We start from the raw sequence: 13996 nt of genomic DNA on the forward strand, positions 1-13996 counted from the left end.
AAAATACTCTGGTAGGGCAGACTGGGAGGCTTTCCATGGCCAATTTGAACTTTTGGCACAGGCTGCTAGCTGGACTGAGAAGAATAAAGCACTGTAGCTGGCCATGTGTCTTACAGAGGAATCTTTGTCCTGCTTGTTATTGCTCAGCCCAGCCGAAAGAGATGACTATGGCGCTTTGGTTGGTGCCCTAAGACGGCGTTTTGAACAATGCAGTCAATCTAATGTTCTACGCTCAGAGCTCTTGTAGTGTATTTTTATATCCACTATTATGAACATTTTAGTAATTTACTAATTGGAGACAAAAGAAGTGACCAGTCTTTGTGTTGAAATTCCAATGTAAATGAGATACTGTGCAGGGGGACAAAAGGCTTGACCAGTATTTAGTTGTGGAGCATTCGAGGGGATAGTAGCAGCCTGGATGGCACCTGAAGGCCACTTCAAAGAGCAACCACATCTGCTCTCACCGTAGGGGGCTTCGGGAGCAAAGTCAAAGACTAGTACAATGAGAAGGCATATGCAACAAGGTAAAATTAGATATTCATGTCCGGTGTGGCCATTCCTTAGAGAAGGGAAGGCCGGAGAGAGGGGACACCTTTCCCTTTTTGGGGAGACTTCTTTTGACATCAGCATGTGACGAGAATAAAATCTCTTTCTAACCAAAATGGCTGTGTCAGAGAAGTTTTTTCCATCACCAATTCTGCCATGCTCAGCGACCTGTCCGGAGGGAGGCTGAGCCAGACCCACACATCAACAACAAAATATACCACACTCTCTAGATAGGCTGGTGAACCACTCCGTGTATTTGTGAATGACATTGAAACCCTGTCAAGGCGTGCGAGTGAGTTGGCCAGGGACCAGTTTATCCGGGCCATTACCCCAAGAGAACTCCGCATACAGACTCAATTGGCACATCCTGGAACTCTTCAGGAGGCGCTGGAGCTGGCCATGGAGAGAGAGGTCATAGGGGACACCACACGGCTTGACCATGTTGACGGCCATGTTGTGCGCTCTGCCACACCGGTGAACCAAATCCAAGAGATACTATCATGGGTGGATGAGCTGACTGAGCTTATTCGCGCTAGCACACTGCAGTCGCCCCTCCAGTGTGTTGGGTGTGTGGCCAGTCTGGGCACATTAGCGTGCGCCCCAAGAAGGCAAATGGTCAGGGAAACGGGCCGGGGTCTGTGTAGAGTGGACGCCGCAGACCCCTGCACCTTTGTCCCAACACGCGTTGTTTTCCGGAGACGGAACCCAACCACACAGATGGGGGAGAGGGGCTCGATTTTCCCCAGAAGCAGATAATACTGCAGAGTCTGTGAGGGTGGTTGGCTGGGGCATGCGGGGTATTTCTGCCATGTCCCCACTTCCCTGGGGGGGGGGGGAATCCTTGCGTAGCCCTTGTCGACACCGGCTCCACTGCAACACTGTTGAGGCCTGATGTGTTCCCAGCAGGGGCACAATTGGATTATTATTATTATTATTATAATCTACGTCAGTCAAGCTTAGAACATTGACTGGCGAGCTCATCCCTATGCTTGGAAGGGGGGTGGTAACTATACAAGTGGGGGACTATGCATGAACTTTCAGGTGTGGGTCACCGCGGTACGAGACCCCTGCATCATAGGGCTAGACGTTATACAAACAGCCCAGTGCGTGCTTGACCTGGGGAGGAACACCTTGGCTTTTCCAAGAGGTTCCACAGTTCAAATGGTGCACCCAACACAGTCTGAAAAGTAATTTCTGCCGACGTTGAGAGCAGCCATTGCACACACAGCAGGAGTCTGATCCTATCCATGGACCCCTGACTCCTATGACTTCTCCACCCACATCAGATGCCCACATTGGTGTGCATTCCTCTTGCCCGGCCGCGTGGTCCATGACAGGTGTTTTGGCCTGTGTAATGCACCAGCTACTTTCGAGCGGCTTGTGGACAAGGTGTTGGCTGACTTTCCCCGACAAGAATGTTTGTTCTATTTCAATGACATCCTGGTCCATGGGAACTCCTTCCATACAGCCATGGAGGCCCTGCGGCGGGTCTTACAAAGAATTTCCACTGCAGGTCTGAAGCTTCACCCTGGCAAGTGCTGCTTCATGAGAAGAGAGCTTGAGTTCCTGGGACACAAAGTTGGAGGGGATGGCATTAGCACTTTGGAGGAGACAGTGCGGGCCGTGAAGGACTGGCCTACTCCCAGCAACTTGCGTGAACAGAAGACCTTCCTTGGGCTGGCATCCTATTACAGGCGATTCGTGCGGGGTTTCTCATGTATAGCTGCACCACTTTTCCACCTGCAGCGGAACGACACTGATTTTGACTGGACTCCCGAGTGCAGACGGGCCTTCAGCTCTCTAAAGAAGGTGCTGATGGAGGCACCCATCCTCGTTCCCCCAGATGCCAACCTGCCGTTCGTCCTGGACACTGATGCCAGCAATGTCGGAATAGGGGCAGTTTTGAGTCAAGTGGGGGCGGACGGGGAGAGAGTAGTGGCATACTTCAGCAAAACCTTGAATAAGGCTGAACGGCGTTATTGTGTCACACGAAGGGAACTGCTGGCAATTATGAGAGCCATCAGCCATTTTCGATATTATCTGTCCGCCTTACCCTTCACTGTACGCACTGATCATGCAGCACCCCAGTGGCTATTGTCTTTTAAGGAGCCTGAAGGACAGATTGCACGCTGGCTTGAAGAACTGGCGCCATATGTCTTCCAAGTGGAGCACAGGGCAGGAACTCGCCATGCCAATACTGACGCTATGTCTCGACGCCCTTGTGCTCTTGCTGGCTGCTGCTTCTGCGAGAAGAGAGAGACCCAAGAGAAGGAACTTTGTGGTGATGAGCAAAGTCCCGCGCATGATCATGTCGAGCCTGTATGTAGGGAGGCGCAGGTTGTGGCTGCACCTGAATGGAGGAAGCAACAGCAACAGGATGTTGACCTCCGACCTGTTTTACAGTGGGTAGAGTCGGGTCAAAACCCCAAGTGGGAGGTCGCTGCCTGCTGCTAAAGGACTGTATTCAAAGATTGGGACTCTCCAGGTCAAGGATGGGTTGCTCCAGAGAGCTTGGAAGGAGCCTGCTACTGGGGAGCATAAATGGCAGGTGGTCGTCCCCAAGGGTGTGTTGAAAGCCTCTCATGGGCCTCCAAGGGCAGGTCAAAAACACTTCGCCAACTCCGGCAAAGTTTCTATTGGAGAGATGTTGAGGACTTTTGTCGCCGTTGTGACCTGTGCACAGCACACAAGGGTCCTCCAGGCCAGTCTTGTGCCCACCTCCGACAGCTAGCAGAGAGGATTGCGGTGGACATAATGGGGCCATTTCCACACACTGACAAAGGCAACCGTTATGTCCTAGCTGCTATGGACTATTTTATGAAATGGCCAGAAGCATATGCCATCCCCGACCAAGAAGCAGAGACTGTTGCAGATGCGCTGGTTGAAGGCATGTTTACAAGGTTTGGGGCAGCTGAGGTCATTCACAGCGACCAAGGGAGAAACTTTGAGTCGGCTGTGTGAGCGACTGGGCATGAGGAAAACACCCACAACACCTCTGCATACTCAAAGTGATGGGCTCATTGACCGCTTTAACAGGACCTTGCCAAAACAACTTGGAATTCTCACAGTGGAGCACCAGCGAGATTGGGACAGGCATTTCCCTTTAGTTTTGTGGGCCTACAGGTCCGCTGTACAGGTTTTCACTTCATGTACACCTGCCCTGCTCATGCTGGGGCATGAGCTACGAACACCAGTGGAAATGGATTTTGGCAGACCACCTGATACACCAGCTGTGCCACCAGGACGGGAGTATGCCTGGAGGCTCCAAGACAGGTTGGAGTCAGCACACGTATTTGCTCGCGACCATCCACAGAAGGCGGGTGTAAGGCAGAAAAGGAATTATGACATGAGGGCCAGAGGAAAGGACTTTAAAGCTGGAGACCTGGTTTAGGTGTACAGTCTAAAAAGGAAAAAGGGCAGGTGTCCTAAATTGGACAGGCACTGGGTGGGGCCGTGTGGAGTGCTGGAGAGAATAGGAGAGGTGGTGTACAGGGTACAGCTGCCACCTGGTGGCTGACGGGTAGCCCTCCACAGGACAAAATAGATTAAATTAGGCAAGTCAAGTAATGACAGCGGGCGGTGCATTGGGCAACTCGATAGCACGATGGTCACAGTTCAAAGGTGCGAGGTTCAATTCCGTCTGCGGCCTTCCTGTGTGGAGTTTGCATGTTCTGCCCGTCCCTGCGTGGGTTTCCTCCAGGTACTCTGGTTTCATCCCACATTCCAAAAACATGCATGGCAGCTTTATTGGGCACCCTGAATTGCCTCTCGGTGTGTTTGTGAGTGCGGATAATTGTTCGTCTTTGTTTACCCTGCGATTGGCTGGCAACAAGTTCAGGGTGTATCCCACCTACTGCCCAATGACAGCTGGGCTCCAGCTTGCCCACGACCCTCGTGAGGAGAAGCGGCTCGGATAATGGATGGAAGAAAGTAATGATATATGGCGCAGCAGGGATGGGCAACATAACCATTGGAGAGGGCCACAATTTTTTATCTAATGGGGGGGCACATAAGATCACACACTTCCTAAACTGTAAGACAAAAATAAAATTTTTACTTAGAGCAAAATGTGAATATATCTACTATTTTATTGAACCAATACAAAGAAGAGTATCTTCATATATTTGAATTGATTGAATAAATTTGAAAGTGCATATATCAAAGCTCCACTCCTGTTGTACAAAAAGCAACAATATAGTGAGATATTTTTATTTTCCCTGCGCAAAGTGCTCTCTTGCATGAAACTTCCCATTCAAAGATGGCTCAACATTTCCAAACAGCAAGTCAACGTTAAATGCAAGAACACATTTTTGTCCATGTTTTCACAAAATTCAACTCACCTTAAAGGTTTTAACATTATACTACACATGATTGTCCGGTCTGTCTTTCAAACTCCCAAAATTAATAGGATGGCTCACACACTAACCTGTGTGAACACAGTGCAGTACAAGGGAGTAAAGTTCAGCCCCTCTGCATCACAGATGCATAAGGTATCCGTCACAGCTGCTTGTCTAATAATGCCACCATACAAGTTTGTCACATTGTTCAGCACTGAATACTGTATATGCATTTTTTGGAGGAAACAAATTTGGTAATTCCTCATGCTCTTCAAACAAACAGTCAACAGTTCTTGCGAGGAAAAAAAGTAATCTGTTGTAATCTGAATTTTTGAGATTGGTGCAGCAGGTTGAAATCTTTTCTGTTTTTCACAGCGTAGTGTCTCTAGAGAAACTAAGCAGATAGGTTTGCCTTTAAATTTGACATAACATATTTTCACGACCATAAGGCGCACTGTAAATTCCCAATTCTTCCCCAAAACAGACGAAGCACCCAGTACTGCGACACGGCTTGTCTACAGACTGAGACCCATAGATATGTACAAATGCTATTCACTTGAGCAACAGGCCCCATTGAGCATTTCAGAGTGCATGTTAGCACACCCTGCTGGTTGAAATCAGAGACTACGGTGCGCATACTGGACTGTGACAACTAAATTCTGTGAATACCTCATTTGGTGATGGGTTCACACAATCAGTTGTACGTGTGGGAGAAAGTTGGACAACAGGGTGTCGTAGTCTGTCTTATCATTCATGTGATTGCAAGCACGAATCATCACAGGTTTAGACAACAGACTGAAAAAAAACCTGCCCAAAGCACAACACTCACATCTCTCTAACCCAGTGCTTCTCAATTATTTTCTGTCACGCCCCCCCTACCAAGAAGAAAACTATTCGCCCCCCCCCCCCTCTCTTCAACGCAACCATAAATAATAGCATTTTCATTGCAAAACAAACCTACACCGTAGAGTTGATACTCGCTGCACACAATTATTTATAAAGCGCATTTCACAACTGCTGTAATAATGCAAGGACACTTGAGAGGTTTTGTGAGCGGCGACGTTTTTTTCTCAAGTTTTTAAAAATTACTTTTTGTCAAGTATAATCTTGTATTTCTGTATATGAAAATGCATTTCTACTATTTGAGAAACACTGCTCTAACCAGCCATCTGATTGGCTGAGGCTGATAGGCTCCCAGAATGCCTCAGTACTCTTTTTGTGTTATTTTAATTTCTTTTTGGGATATGAATGGCATGGGAGATGCATGTTTTGTGTAAATTGTATTTCTTTATTTCATAATTTGCTTGTATGCTGTTCAGTGATAGTTTTGGTTTTGATTTGAAACCGTGATTCAAAGGAGCGTGGTGACAAGTGACCCCTGACATTGGCTAAGTTGACATAAGAGCTCTTTAAGCATCAATGGTATCACCTAGGGCTGGGCGATATGCCCTCAAATCAATATCACAATATATTGAGCAATTTTACCTCAATCACAATAAATGCACAATAAATTCCCCCCTTGGACCAAAATCAAAATAAATGCAGAAAATGCATAATAACAGCTTTTTTTTTATTCGCCAACTGCTACATATTACTTTCAATGAAAAATAAAAGTACAAAAATCATTTGTATAAACATTTGGAATAGCTTACTTTATATGACTAGAACAATTATCACAAAAAACAGGAGAAAAGGGATAATCGTGCAAAATCTTTTTCTGCAAATGGCTTGTGCCAAGATGCTGTAATGTTTACTTTTGAGTTTAAACAAATGTAAGGAGCTTCAATAAACTATAAATTTTAAAAGAATTGTATAGATAAATTATCGAACTGTGAATTTTGTGTATTGTTGCACTCCTACTAAATATGTTGTCAAAGTTTGGTTAATTTGGGATGTTTCATGTGATCAGAGGAAATCTATTTTCCAGGTTGAATTAAAAAATATACATATTTAGACAGCAGAGGGTAGTAAATAAATTGAGCAATTTTACCTCGATAACGATAGATGCATGAGAAATCCTCCCCCCGGGAACCAAAATCAAAATAAATGCAGGAAATGCATATTAACTGTTTTTTTATATTGACCAACTGGTACACAATACTTTCTATGAAATATAAAAGTACAAAAATCATTTGTATAATCATTCCAAATAGCTTGCTTTGCATGACTTGGAACAATGTCACAAAGAACAGGAGAAAAAAGGTACGACTCGCAAAACCTTTTTCTGCAAATGGCTTGCGCCAAGATGCTGTAATGTCATGTGCAAAGGCCATCTTAAAGGGGCATGAACATAGCCGCAGACAGAAAGTACTTTTCATTTCTTTATAAACACCGAATTTACCGACCTGGGCAAAATGATGTGGGTTATTGTAATAAATTTCAGTAACGGTAAATTATGGTTTATCGCCCAGCCCAACTACTACCATTGACAAAGATGGCTCTCTTTGAATGAGAGCTAGCGCGTGCACAAGCTCACTCGCAGGCGCGGCGCCTCGTGTGTGTGTTAAATACTGAAGTAGCACCGACAACTGATGCGCCCTTTGATAGGGCACGTCTTTTGGCCGTGGAAATATGGTAATATGTTAACTATTTTACCTGATAGACACCATTTGTTGGGCTCATTTACTAGTCCTAGCATCTTGACACTCTTTGCTTCTCTGATGCATAGCAGTCTCTGTGTTATATGAACTGAGCAATGTCTGCCATCTAGTGCTGAACACTGTTAATACAACAGCTCAGCACTCCAGTAAAGGGTTTGCACATTTTAATTTTCAAAAATTAATTGAGGGCAACTCTGAGTGTGGGCCACTAGTTACCCATCCCTAAGATACACTATTATAGACAATACCACTTTGAATTATTTGTAGATGGTAAATAGCGCCAACAGCAAAGATGCTTGGTGTCAATGTGCAGCATGATAAAGATAAAGATGTCCTTTAATAGTCCCACAATGGGGAAATTAGCAGTGTTACATCAATAAAGATATAGATCACACAGAGGCAGCGGCGTAATGTAGCCGTTAATGTATAACATTATCAGCAGACATTCATAAAAAACATACAAATATACACAGTATATACGTATATACACAAATCCCCATGTATATACACACTTACATCCCACAACATTTAGAAGTGTATGGAAACACTCCTAATGTCTGTCCATGATACAGAGGGGAAATAAATAAAAATGCTGCAATGATAAAAAATATTGCAATGATAAAAGTACTGCAATAATAAGAATACTGCAATGATAAAAATACTGCAATGATAAGAATACTGCAATGGTAAACAAAAAATATTTCAGTACACCATTGGATAAAGTACAGTAGTAGTTTGTATTGCATAATAGGACTGCACAATTGCACCAATACCCGCCCATTTGTAGGCTTGACCCAATGTTGTTGTTAAAAAGTCTGACAGCAGCCGGCAGGAAGGAGCGGCGAAATCGCTCCTTCACACAGAGAGGGTGTAACAGTGTATCACTGAAGGAGCTGTGGATTGATGTAAGAGGGGATGTGCTGGGTTGTCCAGCATTGATGACAGTTTTGCAGACACCCTCCTACCCCCCACTGAGTCCAGGGAGCAGCCCAGGACAGAGCTGGCCCTCCTCACCAGTTTGTCCAGCCTCTTTTTGTCCTGACCCAGGAGACCACTCCATAGAAAATGACCGATGAAACCACCAAGTCATAGAGGTTTCTGAGGAGTGTCCCCTGATCGCTAAAGGTCCTAAGCCTCCTGAGTAGGAAGAGTCTGCTCTGACCCTTCCTAGAGAGCGCGTCTGTGTTGTCACACCAGTCCAGTTTATTGTTCAGATGAACACCCAGGTACTTGTAAATTGAGACCCTCTCAACGTCTGTTCCCTGCATATTCACTGGTGCAGGTGGAGAGTGCAGACGCTTGCAGAAGTCCACCATCAGCTCTTTGGATTTCCCAACATTGATTTGGAGGCGGTTCTGTTAGTCCAAAACCCTGCGTAACCCCTCTGTACTTCCGAACTCCTGAACTTCTGCAGATGACAGGTAGAGGAATTGTATTTGTTTTCCGAGGTCTAGAGGGGGAACAGGAAGGGAGCCAGAACAGTTCCCTCTGCGCTCTCGTGCTGCATAGGAGAACTTCAGACCCAATGTTCTTGTTAAAAAGTCTGACGGCAGCCGGAAGAAGCGGCGAAATCTCTCTTTCATACAGTGAGGGTGTAACAGTCTATCACTGAAGGAGCTGTGGAGTGTTCTAAGAGTGTCATTGAGTGGGTGGGCTGGGTTGTCCAGCATTGATGACAGTTTTGCCGTTATCCTCCTGCCCCCCCACTGAGTCCACAGAGTCCAGGGAGCAGCCCAGGACAGAGCTGGCCCTCCTCACTAGTTTGTCCAGTCTCTTTTTGTCCCGGCCCGAGATGCCTCCTGCCCAGGAGACCACTCCATTAGAAAATGACAGATGAAACCACCGAGTCATAGAAGTTCCTGAGGAGTGTCCCCCGAACGCCAAAGGACCTCAGCCTCCTGAGTAGGAAGAGACTGCTCTGACCCTTCTTATAGAGAGCGTCTGTGTTGTCGCTCCAGTCCAGTTTATTGTTCAGATGAACACCCAGGTACTTGTAAGTTGAGACCATCTCAACGTCTGTTCCCTGGATATTCACTGGTGCGGGTGGAGAGTGCCGACACTTGCAGAAAAACACCACCACCAGCTCGTTGGATTTCCCAGCGTTGATATGGAGGCGGTTCTCTTGACACCAGTCCAAAAAACTCTAAGTTCTCTGTACGCCCGATCGTCTCCGTCAGTGATGAGGCCGATAATCGCAGAGTCATCAGAGAACTTCTGCAGGTGACAGGTAGGGGAATTGAATTTGTAGTCCCAGGTGTAGAGGGTGAACAGGAAGGGAGCCAGAACAGTTCCATGCGGCGCTCCCGTGCTGCAGAGGAGCATGTCAGACACACAGTCCTGTGTTCTCACGTACTGTGGCCGGTTTGTGAGGTAGTCGTGGATCCATGTAATGAGGGGGTGGGCCACTCCCGCCTGCTCCAGCCTGTCTCCCAATAGGTTGTGCTGGATGGTGTTGAAAGCACTGGAGAAATCAAAGAACATGATCCTCACAGTGCTCCCCGCCTTGTCCAGGTGGGAGAGTGAAGTGTGGAGCAGGTAGATGATGGCATCATCCGCACTGATGCCAGGCTGGTATGCGAACTAGAGTGGGTCCATCGAAGATCTCACCAGGGGGCGCAGATGGACAAGGACCAGTCCCTCCAGGGTCTTCATCAAATGAGATCTCAGCGCCACTGGTCTGAAGTAGTTGAGCTCCTTTGGATGGGGTGTCTTTGGAACCAGAACCAGGCAGGATGTTTTCCACAGCTGGGGGACTCTGCCCAGCTTCAGGTTCAGGTTAAAGCTGGTCTGCACAGGATTTGAGGAGCTGGGAGCTAATCCCATTTGGACCCGCTGCCTTCCTCGCCTTCATCTTCCTCAGCTGGTTCTTCAACTGAGATGTTGTGAGGAACAGGGCTGAGCAGGAGGAAGTCGTGGTTGTCTGATGTGGCTGGGAACTGAAGCCTGTGGCGGGAGGAGGGGAGACAAGAGAGGGTGGCGAGAGGGTCTCGTTTGCAGCGGCAGGAGGGGTTGGTGGGGGCTGCAGCAGGGGAGATTGAGCGGGGGCAGGCATCTGATTAAACCTATTGAAAAATAGGTTCAACTCATTTGCCCACTGGGTCTTTGGTTGTCCGTGGCTTGAGATGGTCTTCAGGCCCCTCCAGACATCCCAATTATTATTATACTGCAGCAGTTCCTCCATCTGCATCCTGTAGGACTGTTTCCCCTCTCTGATCCTCCTTCTCAGCTGACGTTGCACTCTCTTTAGCGCCTCCATGTCGCCTGACACAAAAGCCCTCTTTTTCTCCTTCAGGAGAGCTTCAATGTTTTGTTGTTGGAGAAACATCTTACTGTCCTGGTGGGTATGGTGTTCTCCATGCAGAAATTAATATAGTCTGTAATTGTGTCCGTTAGACCATTAATGTCCTCCCCGTGGGCTTTGCTGAATACTTCCTACACAGTTGTGTTTAAACAGTCCTTTAAGGCCTCCTCAGCTTCTCCGGACCATCTCTGAACTGTGTGTGTCACTGGTTTATTGAAAGAATGTTCAATGGATCATCAGAAATTCATTCCAAGAATACCACTGGCTTTTTTATCAAAGACTTGTCATAGACAAGATTTGTGTAAATATTAGGGCTCGACAATTAATTGAAATTGTATCGTGATTTAAATGTTGTCTTCACTTGATCTTTATTACAGTATAATGAAAGAAAACGAGCAGAACAATTTCCATAAATAAAGAAAGTACCCAGAATGCACCATGTTGCTTGCGAAGCAAACGCCTGGCAAATGTGCCGCCCCTGATTGTGCTTTTGCTGTCTCATGACAGCCAATTGTAAGTTTAATGTAAAATTATCACGCAACAAAAAAAATTACAATCATCCTATATTAAAATACAAAACATGCAAAATTTTTAAACATGCTAAAGTCAATGTAATATCCAGAGCTGGGCAGTATGTCATGAGGGCGTAAAGGTCCGGTCGCCCATTTTTGGGGCGGAGGTTGGGAAATTGACAATTTTTAAAAAAAGGGTTGAATTAGCTAGGCCGAAAGTGCATTTTAGTCCTTGTGCTTGTGATGTGATCGCGAGGTGGCCAAAAATTCATCTCTACTTGGTGAAATGGGCAAACGACAAAAATTGCCTCAGAATGCGTCAAAAGCGCCAATACAAACTGTGCGTACTTACTTGCATTGGGCACGTTTGTAGGGACGAAGAAAGAACATGGAGATATTTTTGTCATTCTGATTTAAATCGTTTCGAATGAAGATTTCTGATCACCTGTTTATATGTGATGTGATCTTTTCTGATCCGCCATTTACGTGATCCACCCTGTTAATCAGATCAGCCATCTTACTGCCGTGTGACACACAGAGATTCTTGTAAACTTCACGTGACTTATCAAGATGGAGTTCATTCATCTATAAAGTATGGTATTCGCAATTGTTTTGACACTTTTATTAACGCAGCATCTTGATTAAAAACGAGTTACCAGGACTTTAAAAATAGTTCTCGCATTGCAGATGAGCTCGGGCAAAACACTGTCTTTTCAAGAGTAAGCTAAAAGAGACTTAAGTCATTTACGTAAAAATAGAGCATGCGCAGACACGACGCAGCTTGGCCATTCCGATTGAATTGTGTACATGACACTCGTTCGGATTGACAAAAGGAATATACCACCCCTTTGAATCTAAATAAAATTCCATTCGCATTTAGCCTTTTTATTCCAATTGGTGTGTTTATATGGAATATTTTCAATCCATTTGGTCATTCAGATAATTTCTAATCGGAAAACAAAGCTCCATTTCAACCCAGGTGGAGAAAAAGAGGGGAAGTCAAAAGGTTAACCCACTTCAGTTTGACTAAACACTTGCCAGCATATTTACAATATTTCTATAAGGTTCCATTTCTAGTGTAACTGGCAAAAGGCAGGATTCTAAAACTGCAGGCCAATGCAAGATGTTTAACAAAAAGATTTATTTACAAAAAACAGAAAGTTTGGCACAGGACCGACAAAGTTCAACAAATGACGCTGGTGAAACAATCACCTGGAAAATAAACGCGGAGAACAAAAAACTCTTGCAGAAAAAGGTGAAAGGAAAAATAATAACAAAATTCGCTTGTCACAAAAGAACAAGCAAATCCAATTCTGTAAATAACAAATCAAGAAATATCACAATGACCAAAGTACTTACACCAGCGAGAAATGAGAACACTGGCAAAAGATGACGTTAAAAAGATTCAACACTTGAGATAAATGATTATGAGCAAGGTGACTATTTTGACACTGTGTAGTCGGCACGGAAGTCCTTAAGTAGTCTATGGTAAGTGACTGAGTTGAGGACCAGGTGCGCGACTGGAAGGCACGCTCCTCCAGAAAGATAACGCGACCTAGACAAACTGCTGGAGGGAAACGCTCCCACTCCAGCTGGACAGACAACAAAACAGTAACATGACATTTTTGTAAATAAGGCCAGAGGGTTGAGGCGGGAACGGAACATAGGTCGCGACCGGCAAAAAAGGTCAAGTGCCCAGCTCTGGGAATATCCCATTGACATACAAACGGGAAATTATTATCGACTTTGGTAATGATATTCTTTCAAACAACAAATATTCACATACAAATGAGGTGGAAACATAGATACACTCAGGTAACAGAACAATACTAAAAGGAAAATTTTTTTCCTGATCTGTAAAAAGGAGTTATATTATCTCATTTTTAGTGTGTATAATTTTTTTTTTGTTTGTTATTTTGTTTTTATTGGTTTTTTTAAACTAACATTATTTTAGTATAGTAATCTTTTACTTTATATAAGCATGGGTGTATATGTTACATTTAAAGGTAAATCAATCTGTTTGCTTATTTTTACTTTCTTACTAATTTAGTTTCTCATTTTCCGGTCCTCAAAATTCAAGGATGCAGATATCCCACAACTTTTTTTTTGGGGGGGGGGGCTCATACCAACACACATTTTCACGCAACATGGCATGTAATATAATCTTCCCGGTCCCAGGTTAGTCCATTAAATCCCATGAATTCTGAAAATAAGATAAATAAATATGATGAAGAGATAAATGTAATGCTTATTCACTGTTTGAATGTGTGCTGGGATGCAAAGCATCAAAGGTGTACATGTATCCATCCATCATTATCTTAACCACTTATTAGCAAAAACAAAATGTAAGAGGGTTGAATTTCACGTGTTTTTTACAAGGTCAATTTGTACTTGACAAAAAGAATAGAGTGTTCAGAAAAAGTTCAAAACATGCAGGAATGAACGGGCACGAGGCTATGATGATAGTTTTAATTAGTTGAGCTTTAGTACAGTGCTTCTCAAATTGTGGGGAGGGCGCAGTGCAGTGCTGAGGGGGATGCGTGTAACCCTTGGGTACTACAATTAAGTGTAATTGCACATCCACTCCAGGAGTTGGTGGTGGCGCTCTCCTTGCCCATTTTGCATGCGAGTATTAACTTTACGGTTATTCTGCAACAAAAATGATATTATTTATAATTGTGACGGCGAGTGGGTTGTGGT

General features: G+C 44.8%; 1 protein-coding gene across 1 annotated transcript in view; it reads right to left on the minus strand.

Moving 5' to 3' along the window:
• The window catches only part of LOC148319656 (protein crumbs homolog 1-like), a 111223-nt gene that overhangs the window by 7768 nt on the left and 89459 nt on the right, over positions 1–13996 (minus strand). The window lies entirely within an intron of this gene.

The sequence above is a fragment of the Idiotropiscis lumnitzeri genome, chromosome 18, assembly GCF_059441095.1.
Source record: "Idiotropiscis lumnitzeri isolate Australia: NSW breed Sydney's pygmy pipehorse chromosome 18, RoL_Ilum_1.0, whole genome shotgun sequence".
Taxonomy (NCBI): Eukaryota; Metazoa; Chordata; class Actinopteri; order Syngnathiformes; family Syngnathidae; genus Idiotropiscis; species Idiotropiscis lumnitzeri.